Genomic DNA, 10,886 nt, shown 5'->3' with positions numbered 1-10,886 from the left:
CCCCCCCCTTCCCACACGAACGCTCCGCACCTGCGGAGCCGCGCGCGTTTGCCTGCGCGAGCCGTTCCCGCGCTTTCTCCCTGCCCCGCCCAGCCTGAGGGGCAGGTGCGCGCCCCGGGCACCCCCGGCGTGAGGGGGGGCTGCGGAAACACCGGCGGGAGCGGGCCCCCGAGGGAACTTTGCCGTCCCGTGAGGCGGCACCGGGAGCGACCCTGCTCCGGGGGGCACAGGGACACCTCCCGACACAGCCCCTCGAAATAGCGGCGGCCCCCGAGCGGGCTGAGCCCGTCCCAGCGGCGGCCGCAGCTGAAGTGCGAAGAGCATCGTGCGCAGCGCGAAGCGCGCCCAGCTCCGCTGTGGGACCTCCCCCCCACACCTGATTCGGACAAGGACGTGGCATATCGCCCTCCTCCCTGGGTTCTGCCCCGAAGAACCCACCTCCGTGAATGCGCACAGCCCCACATGCAAAGACAAGAGCACCCCGCCTGCGCTCTCAGCGCCGAGGTGAGTATAGGGCTTCCCAGTGCTCAGCCGAGGCAGTTGGGAAGCTTTAGGGTGGAAGGGCTGGAAAGGAGGGAGAGAAGTTTTAAGGGCAACAGGGCAGGTTGATGGCACCTTGGAGATCACTCTTCAATGTGGTGGTGGGTGGACTTGGCGCTGAAGTAGCTGATGAGAGCCATGTTTTCCAACCTGCCTGCAGCTCTGTGAGGCACAGAGGTGCGATGGCATCTCCCACCAATGCACCCCCCATCTTGATGTCCCCTGCCAGGTTGGTGGCACCTCCTAGATGCTCTCAGGTGGGGACAGCTGCAGTGCCAGGGTCCTGCAAGCATCAGCCCTGCATCCCCCTGACTATGACCCACCCAAGCACAAGGGTGAAATGCTGACACACGTGTCCTCCCTAGTGGATACAGGGGACTGGCATCTTATCAAGACTTGTCTTGGCAAGACAGCGACTGAAAATCTCAACATCTCATCACAAGTGTGAGACAGCAGCTGCCATTTATCAGTCTTGATGAGTTGATTGGCATTCTCAGTTGTAACTGAACTCTGCAAGTGCACAAGGGAAGAGCACCTTCAATTCTTCGCTTCATGTCCCCAAAATGCGTGCCCTAGGTTTTGAAGCCTGCTCACCCCAATCAAGCCCTTCTGGATCTCATCAACATGAAGGAACTCTCCTTTCGCCTTTCCAGCTGTTCTGTGCAATACTTCTTGGGAGTGACTTCCTAGTGATGCTAACAGGTTTCCCTGGCGCCCCCAAGCAGATTAAGTGGAAGAACGCAGCAGCAAGTGCCTTCCCTCTAACCAGCTCCAATGGAATGGTTTTCCCATAGGAATTTACCTCAGAAGAATAACCCCAGTCCCTCCAGCCAAACTGCCTCCTTTCCAGAGAAGCCAGAGGCTTGCATGCCTTTAAAAAAAAAAAAAATCCCCAAATCAAGATAGTATTTCAAGTCGGATTATGTCTCTTTCTCCAAAGAGCTGAAAGTTTAGCTGGAACTAATTAGCCAGGCTCTGCAGAAAGGAGGCTGTAAAGAAGGAGGTTTCATTGCCCTCAGTGCTGCATCCCACTGCCGACATCAGCAGTGGCAATGGGGCAGTTCACTGGCAGGCAGAGGCAGGTGGAAGAAAAGGCAGTCGGGAAGCAGAGCCCTGATATTCAGGGTCTTCAGCCTCTTCCTTAGGGTTTTCCCTGAGAAAATCACCTGGGTGAGGCCAACAGGAGAGGCTGGGAGCCAGCCCATGCCCTTGCTGAGCAGATTAGCAGCAGTGCCGATTGTGCCTCCTTGCCAGCCCCAGGAAAGAAGCCTGATCCCTGCCTGGCGCAGAAATGGATCCAATGGGAGGTTGTGAGACAAAACTCGCTCAAATATTGAACTAGAAAAATTTTGCTCGATCTGCCTCTCAGTAAACAGTGACTAATTGCTCTGGCTGGAGCTGCTGCACCTTCTAGATTGGAAGGTGCAGATGGAGCAACGATAGTGAAGGCTCCTTACCTGACGCCGGCTGTACATTAATCACAAATGTTTGCTATGCAAATCTTGTCATACAAAGCAATAATTGCTGTTCCCATACTGACCTCATGTTTATTTATTACATGAGCTCTTTATTTGAACCTTGTCTGGTCTCTCTTCCCGTATAAGCGTATTAGCGTGTGGCTTCTAAAGGCACCCAGCTGAGAAATTGTAGATTTATTTGCAGCATGGAGGGATGGCACACGACACGCCGACTGCAATGCAGAGCCGAGAGGCTCAGCTCTTACACTGGTGGCTCTTCATGCAAAATATTCTCACCCCGAGGTCTTTTGCTGGGATGAAGGACACTTTGTAACAGCACAGGGCCGTGACTCCGGGTTTGCTTTGACGCTGCAGTATTAACTGATGGTTAATGGAGACTGTCAGCCCGAGGAGCTGCGCAATAAAACTCTGCTTGGTCCTCTTTAGGGCCCGCTCAGTAAAAGTAAAATTTTACACAGTGCTTCGTCCTTGGCTTTGTCACCTTTGCCTACCTCCAGAATGATGAGTTGCAAATATTTAACTGTGCCACCAAGTAAGTTGCAAGTGTGTTGCTGAATGTGGTGGTGTTTGGGTAGCTGGAGTGATGGGTGTCTTTAAGCACCAAATATTCTCTTGCTAGAGGAGTTTTCTCCATGTGATTTAATGTTGGGCAACACTGGCATCCGGTGGGCAGAGGGTTTCCTCCTTAACAGCTTGCAGCAGCTCACTCCCTTGATTTTGTCCTATAACTTCTCGAGATGATCATTAGATGCAATTTCTAAATGAATGTGGGTTTTGTTTTCCCCCTTCCTTCAGTTCAGCTGCACAGCAGGCAGAGCAATGTATTACCTTTTCACAGTTTTCTTTTAAACACACTCTGCTATACAGTCTAGGGTCTTCTGAAGTCAGCTGCCCCTCCACGCCGCTCAGTTTTGTTGTGCAGGGCTCTGCCTGCCTTACACTGCAGGCAAGTCTCTGTTCCTCCCTTGAGGGTGACAGGAGGGGTCCCAATGATTCTTGCTTCAAACCAAACTTTCCTGTCCAGCCTCTGTGGGCCCCCTCCATGTCCACAAACATTATTGGTGCTCTTTTACTGGGGGAAACTGTAGAGAAGCCCCCAGAGTCTGAATGAAATCAAATCCCTCTTATACCACTCAGCCCTTCCTGCCTCTCTTGCTGCTCTTTCTTCTGCTCTCACCTCTGCTTTCAGCTCTTCCCAATGTAGCATCATTTTCTGATGCAATTAACACTTCTCATCATTTCCAAATCATTAATAAAGCCAGTAATTAACAGCAGGCCTGACAATGAACCCAGCAATGCCACACTGTGTACTTTCTCCTACCTGAATTGCCCCTCTCCTGCATCACCCCTTCCTTAGGATCTCAGCTGGCTTTCCATCCATCTGACAACTTGCATTTGAAATATTCCCGGTCAATTTGAAATATTCCTTCCCCCCCCAGTATTTCTCTTTTATGGTGCAGCTGTAGCTTTTGCTAATTGTTCATGAAATTACTTTTCTTTTTTTTTTTTTTCTAAAGCAATATTTTTCTTGAGAAGTTGAATTTAAAAGGGACCATAAATGACTAATAGTAATTAATAAAAATGAAGAAATAATTGGGCAATGTCTTTAAATGTATATGCCTGGAGTCAAACTCCTAAATCCCTGTTTCTGTTAGATCAGCTTGGGGTTTTTATTCTCCCCTGAAGGAGCAGCAGTGCCTAAGACTGTCAGGGAATACTCCAAGTGATGGAATAACCCTCCGACAACCCCAGAAAGCTGAGGGCTGGGAGAATGTGGTGGACCATGCCGGCAGCACGTATCTTACTGTTGCCCTCCTCCCTTGCTGACAGGACTGGCTGTGCCAGGGGCTTTGAGGGGCTTTGGGGACCTGCTGGACAACTTGATCCTCTTGAAAAACAGTGCCTTTAACCCGTGGAGAGCCCTGCCTCTTCCACAAGACTGTTAGAAAGGGATTAGACATTTAAGGGCAAGACAGTTATATTAAAAAAAAAAGCAGCAATAAAAGGCTTTTGTGGTTCAGAGCATAAATCAGCCTTTTACTGCTTCCTGCAGGGAGCACAGCCGCAAGTGGCTAACTCAGGGATTTTTATATCTAGTAGTGAAATATCTGGGGGACAGCAGTGCCAGGGAGTGGGCACAGGACCGTGTGCCTGAGTCAGCACTGCCCAGCCAAGGATGCTGCAGCATCCTGGTGGCTTTGGCGGGGAGGCTGAGTCTGATGGCATGGGGTCAGGGATATGATCCTGTCATGCAAAGCAGGACTTGGAAGTGCACAGAGATGGTTTTGAGGGCCACTTCACCCCTGCTCCCCTCTCCTGATGGTAATTAACTGCTGGTGGTTTTCCTTTGCCAGTGTAGACTAGCAGAAACTCAGGTCCACCTCCCAAATCTAAACCCCAGCTCATTAAAAGGTCATGTTTTACAAGGCGGCACAGCCACCCTAACCAAATGAGTGCCTGGCTAATTGCCTTCAGTGTGAAATTAGGTTTGTGGTTTCTGTGGGATCAAGTGTGGCTCCCTCCTCTCCTCCCCAACCTCCTTGGTTGTGTTCCCAGTCGCTGATGAGCATTTGATGTGCAGAAAATACTGCACTCTGTGGCCAGAAACACACATTCCAAAACCCTGGCTTTGCTTACTCCCGGGATGGTGCAGAGGCAGGAGGGTTGGAGAAGCTGCAATGTAGCAGAGCAGAAAATGCCACATGGGGCTAAACCTCAGCAGGCAGTTTGAGAGCTGTCAGGCAGCGAAGGTTTGAATGCCCTACATGTAGGGCATTAGGTCAACACGTCACTTCGTTTCCACTGCTCCTTGCAACGTCAAGGGGGACAGAGCTGGCTAAACTGGGACATGTATAACCAGCTCTGGGTGCCTCCCACTCGCTGGAGCAGAGAAGGATATATGCAGCACAGTAGTAAATTGTTTAGCTGAAAGCATGGGAGAACTTGTGCCTTGCACTGCAGCATCTTATGTCATTTAACAAAGCAAGCATGTGTCAGCTGTGGTGACAGAGATGCTCCCTGTCAGCCTGGCTGAACGAGAAGCCGTGGTCCATTAGGCAACACGTGCCAGAGTGCACGAAGCTGGAAGGAGGCATCTCTGCACAGAGTGGGCCAGCAAAGAGTTGCAGCCCTGAAACAAATACAAACACTTGGTGTGAGAGAAATATTCACTTGGGTATCCTCTTGTCTGCCAGCACAGCCTCACTCATACATGATGAGTAGCCAAAAGCCCATACAAGAAGAAAGCTTGTGCAAGAAGATGACTTCTCAGCTGCAGACAGCTGAGACCCTTGGAAATTCCAACTTGCCCACCTCAAACTGATGTCAAGACAATTAGGGGGGTTTCTTTATAGGTGCACGCTTCTCACTTCACACCTGGAGAAGCAGAACGATAAATACAGGCTCTATATGCGCACAGCCAGGTGAGCAGCCCTTTGGAAGTACATGGCCTTTGCAGATAACTGTGTGAACATCTGTGGGGAGAAAGAGGTGTCCCCACATCCTCCATCTTCTGCAGAGATGCTCTGCTGCTTGGCTGAGATCCCCAGCTCCACTTTTTTAGAAGTGGGACCTACAATGGGAGCAGTGTGGAGCTCAGCTGTGTTTGCAGGACTTCAGAGATGATATCATAACCCCAGAGGCAGAGCAGAGTGGAGCTCCAGGCAGGCAGAGAGATGTGAGCTCAGCCATTCACCGGGACAGTTAATCCAGCATCAACACTGGGCCCATTGTGGGGTGGTGCAATGCACCAGTTTGTCTTTTTTTGTGTGGGGGTTTTTTTTCCAGAATTATTGTTTGAGGAGTAACAGAAATTCCCCTGGAGCACAAAGAAGAGTACTCTGGGAACCTGAAAGAAGCCAGCCAATTAGATAACAGAAAAAAAAATATCTTATAAAGACAAAATTTCAGCAGGAGCCAATACAACACAGGCTTCATAATTGTATTTTCTTCAACTAAAGACTGATCTCAAGAAAACATTTTACACCATACTTGGGTTTTAGTAGTGTTTATGTCTCATTCATAGCAAAAGGATTTAAATATACTCTCAGTTATTATAAGAGTCCTACAACAGGTCTATGTGGTCCACTCTGAATTATGGTATCATATTGTTCTTTTTTTTTTTTTTTTTGGTCCTCCTGTATATACCAAACTCCTTGGCAACCTGCTTTTCCAAGGGCCTCACTTACATTTCACAGAATCATAGAATAGTTTAGGTTGGATTTAAAGCTCCTTTCAAACCCCCTGCAATGAGCAGGGGCACTTTCAACAAGACCAGATTGCTCAGAAGCCCATCCAACCTGACCCTGAATGTTTACAGGGCTGGGGCATCCACCACCTCTCTGGGAAATGTGTGCCAGTGCCTCACCACCCTCATTGAGCCCAGTAGAAGATGCAGTATTTTTCCCATCACTCACATGCAAATACAGGGGCGTTTTTGTTTTCTCCCCAACTCATATATGACATCCAAATACAGCATTCTCTTGCCTAGGCCTCTCTCACTCATCCTTCTTTCCCACCTCTCCCCTACCTTTTCCATGATCCTGGTGGTGTGTCTCACATCTGAAGCCAAACTCCTCTCAGGTCAATGATTTCCTGCCATATTTCATGTCTTCTTTTTAAAAATAGAGGAACATCCTCCCAAGTGGCATTGAGCAAAACGTGGTAAAGAATATATAGGGGTTATCCACTTGATACCAAGAGGATTTCCTGCTTCTTTCTTCTTGTCGTCGTTGGATCATGCTTCAGTCTGGTGCTGACTTCTCAAGCCATACAATACAAGCACATCAACATACTGATAATATTTGCATTTGCTTATGGGTGACTCAGTTTTGCAAGATGACAGAAGGCAATACAAGCCGCGGTTCAGCATTATTTTGCTAAAGGCTGGAAATAATGGGGTTGGGGTATCTCCCACATGGTCAAAACACCCCACTCTTTACAACACGTTCAAGGTTACAACTGAAAAATTTTAAGGGGGACTAAAAGGTATCCACCCATTCTTCGAAGCACATTTGAAGCTCCCAGTCATAATTATTTACGAAGCAGTTTCTGAAGCCTTTTTTTGTAAAAAGTCTTCCTATGAAAAATTCATTTATACAGCACAAACTGTGTCTATAAATAATAGACATTCCAGCTCACCTGCCTCTTTACATTTCTATAGGCAATGCAAGCTCTGCTTATAACAAAATAGAGCAAATTAACACTGCTGTGTTATCAGCACACATCCCCGGTCTGGCACAATTTGCCGGATGGTCCCGTTTGCCTGATAATTCATTGTTTCTATAGCAATCCTGACAAGAAGGGTTTCCCATTGTGCTCAAGGAAAAGGGCACTCCCAGGACCACAGTAGCTTTATTAGCTCAAAATACCTTACAAATAGAGTCTGGTTATCAAAATTGATTTCCAAAAGTCACCGTTATTTCAAGCTTTGCCGTTAACGTGCCCAGGACAAGATGTTCGGTAGCTCACAGGGGACCAGCCCATTTGCTTACAATCTCATACTGTGTTGATTTGTAGGAACTGCACCAGTCAGATCCTTCCAGGTCGTTGTTCCCATGTTAAATAGTTCTATTAATTCTAAATTTTCCATGTAGCTGTAGGAGTTGTGAAGCTGCCACGGTGAGTGGAAGCACTCAGTACCTTAGCAAATTGCACCGAAGAGGATTTAGAACCCAACTTGTTATAAACTTATTGAAGTCACCTGTCCTCATCCAAGTGGCAAAAGCGGAAGCGATGGGGCTGAGGTGGTATCTGGGGGTCTGGGCACTGCTTGGCAGGTGGCTCCCATGGGGGTGCTTTTCCCTGCAGGACACCTCCTCCTGCCTTCCCCGGAGCCAGAGCCCACCGGGGACCATGGCACTGAAGCTGAGCAGGATTTCAGGGTGCTGCTGCCAAGCCAAAGGCAAAACTTCCGCTGGCAGGCCAGGAGCAGGCAGGAGGCCAGCGGGTCGCCTTGTCTGCAGGCAGCCATGCAAATCTCCGGCCAAGTTTTCCCTTTTTTGCCCTTTTTTTTTTTTCCTGGAATCCAGCCATTTGCAAGGTGAATGTTCTCTTCTTGCACTACTTTTGTTTTTATTTTTTTTTAAAAGCATGCACTAGAAAAAAAAATTTCAGCAAGTACTAGGTACTATATAAATCTTGTTATTTAGATTTTAAATAGATTTTCGCATTTATTTTTAACCTCTGTTACTGCTTTTCTGGATATTTGGCAATCAGGCTACTTCAAATTATTACAAAGGTCTCACCCCCCCTGACAACACTGAACAAGAGAACAGATTTGGCATGAAAAGTCACAGGAATTAATTCTGCTGCTTTTTGGACTTCATTCTATGTGCAGAGGGTCTGGCATGTTCCTCACAAAGATGTCACCTGATAGTTCTTACAACTGAAAAAGGGGAAAGGAAGGTGTAGGAGAAATCACAGCACCTTCACATTTCTCCATGACTTCCCAGCTCATAAAAGTGCTTGTAGAAGGGAATATAAGGATTTGTTTCATTTAATTTTTCTCCCTCCAGTTTTTTTCTCCCTATCATGCCTAGTGTAGAAATTTTTCTCAGTAAATTGAGATAAAAATAAAAGGCGCTAGCGGTTTATTTTATCTTGATAGACTGAAATTGATCCAAATTCAGAAATTGTCCCTTTCTCAGGTAAAAATAGCAATGCCATTGGAAGATCACCCATGGAAAAAAAACAACTACCCCCGAACACCCCATCCTGATTTGGTGTAACTCGCATACAAAGGGGAAAGCTCTTGTTTTTTCAACCCACAAGCATTCCAGTTCTCCTACACCACCTTCTTAAATTCCTAGCCACGGAATGGTTTGGGTTGGAAGGGACCTGAAAGCCCATCTGATCCCAACCCCATGGACACGGACACCTTCCACCAGATCAGGTTGCCCAAAGCCCTGCCCAGCCTGACCTGCTTTGACCACACAAAAGGTGACTTGAATCCAGATCTTGTCCCATTATCCATGGCACAACCCCTTGACTACTTACTGGCTTCAGCACAATTTTCTGAGCTTTCCCCATTTGAGTGGTTTCCCTCTTCTGCCATAAAAATCTGCCACAAATTCCATCCATCCTTATGAACAGGAATGGTTGCAAGCTTCCCTCCTAAGGTTTAAATTAAGACTTAATGAAGACTCAGAATTTAAGATTAAATGTTCAGCCCCTGGCTAATTATGTTTGTACGGTTCAATTGCCTTGGCAAGCATTTGAGATAAAAAACAAAACAAGCCCCAAACAATATTTACACATTCTAGAACACAGCAAATCCTTTCTTGAAAAAGCACAAGAAATCCCTGTAGAGCTCTGGTATACTTTCAGCCAGCCTCCTGTCCAATTTCCTGGGGAAAAAGAAACAAAAACAAAATGCAAGTTCACGACCTTGTGATTTAAAAAAGTGAAATATCTTAAATATTTGTACTTGTCTGTTCTGGCTGCTCAGTGTGCATTATAGCTACATGTGTAATTAGTTTCTATTCCACACCTCTGCATGGGTGAAGATCTGAAGTACAGATCCCCTTTGTAGCTATTATACATCACTTTTCAAGAATTGCATTTAAAGTATTACATTAAGCTGCTGTTTACCTTCCGCTTAGGTCTTTCATTACAATTCCAGCCATTGGTTGGATCAAATTTTCATTTCTATAATATTTTTTGCTCCCTGTAGCAATGCCTTGTAAACAGCCTCCTTATGTATGACTATGAATGAGATGGAAAAGCCAGGGAATATCTTGTGGTATGAGGAAAAAATTGCTGTGGTTACTGCCTTATAAAATGCACTTGATAAATTTGAATAATCTGAATTTTTATTGCAACAGTCTTTAAAATAAAGAGGTACAATTTCCTTTTTATTTTTTAAATTTTAAATAATGCACCAAAATCTTAATAAACAATTTAGTCTGAACCACAGGGAGGAATGAAAGGCTCTTCTGTGTATTGACTCACTGGATTATTGAAAACAACTATGTGGCTGCAACTGCTTTGCCTTCCTGATACATCTTTTCCCTCTGTTTTTAATAACGAGATCACTGTAGAGCTTTGATGAAAAATGAAATTTCCTTCTTTTCCAATGGACAGAAATATTTACGTGGGTTGGAGAAATGTATCTAAAATGACACAGCTCAAGTCTACCAGGCACAGATTTTTACATACACAAGATGTAGGAATCTGTCTGCCCATCTTAGTTCTCATAATTTATCCCCTTGTGTGTTTTTTCCTTCTGTGGATTGGACAATCAATTTTCCCTCCCTTTTTATGAATAAGCCCCTCTCAGAAATGAGACACAAGGCTTTAACTTTTGGGGGAAGCATTGCCACCACTGCCAATGAAAGGGGTGTGAGCTGACGGGCTGTTCTGCTCTGGAACATTAAGCAGATTACACTCCCACTGCAAAGTGCCATTGTCAACATTAAACCGAGTTGTTAATAGCCCACTGGCTTTTTTTTTTTGTTGTTGTTTTCCTTTTCGAGTGTATCTACAGTTAACTGCGAGGAAAAAACCCAAACAGCAAAACAGTGCTGAGAAGGGTCTCCCTCCTAAATGGTGGCACCTCTCAGGTAGATGCTCTAAGCTCTCCTCTCTCCATAGGTATGAAGCAGAAGCGTGGCTGTCTTAACCCATCTGCAACACCATTACTGACAGTAGATGATGTTTTAAAAAATGAATGATTTGCTGTGGGATTCAGGGGAGATTGTGCGTTTTGGTACTTCTTGACGTGCTGACAAGCAGGTGAAAAATGTTGCCCTGTAAACATAGTTGTCTCTGTTGATTGAGAGATATCTTATGGAAAGGTGTTAGTCACTGTAAACCCCAGGATACCCAACAAAGAGGGATTTCAATAAAAAGAGAGAGCCATTAAACTAG

At 46.2% G+C, this 10,886-nt stretch overlaps 2 long non-coding RNA genes across 3 annotated transcripts in view; one reads left to right on the top strand and one right to left on the bottom strand.

The window, feature by feature from the left end:
• The first annotated feature begins 7 nt into the window (after window positions 1–7).
• Window positions 8–2,116, top strand: LOC121668053. The gene is made up of 2 exons (XR_006017241.1): window positions 8–504; window positions 770–2,116. It is a non-coding gene; the product is annotated as an uncharacterized LOC121668053 (long non-coding RNA).
• Window positions 2,117–6,326: 4,210 nt separating this feature from the next.
• The window catches only part of LOC121668038, a 67,031-nt gene continuing 62,471 nt past the window's right edge, over window positions 6,327–10,886 (bottom strand). For both annotated transcript variants that reach the window (XR_006017231.1, XR_006017232.1), the window contains one exon: window positions 6,327–9,364. This is a non-coding gene — a long non-coding RNA (uncharacterized LOC121668038). The remainder of the gene's footprint in view (window positions 9,365–10,886) is intronic.

Source organism: Corvus kubaryi, unplaced genomic scaffold (assembly GCF_017639235.1).
Source record: "Corvus kubaryi isolate FWS band 111438036 unplaced genomic scaffold, C.kubaryi_AGA036_p1.0 37383, whole genome shotgun sequence".
NCBI classification, from domain to species: domain Eukaryota; kingdom Metazoa; phylum Chordata; class Aves; order Passeriformes; family Corvidae; genus Corvus; species Corvus kubaryi.
Note: the sequence above shows the minus strand (reverse complement) of the source record. Positions and strands in the feature narration are given on the sequence as shown.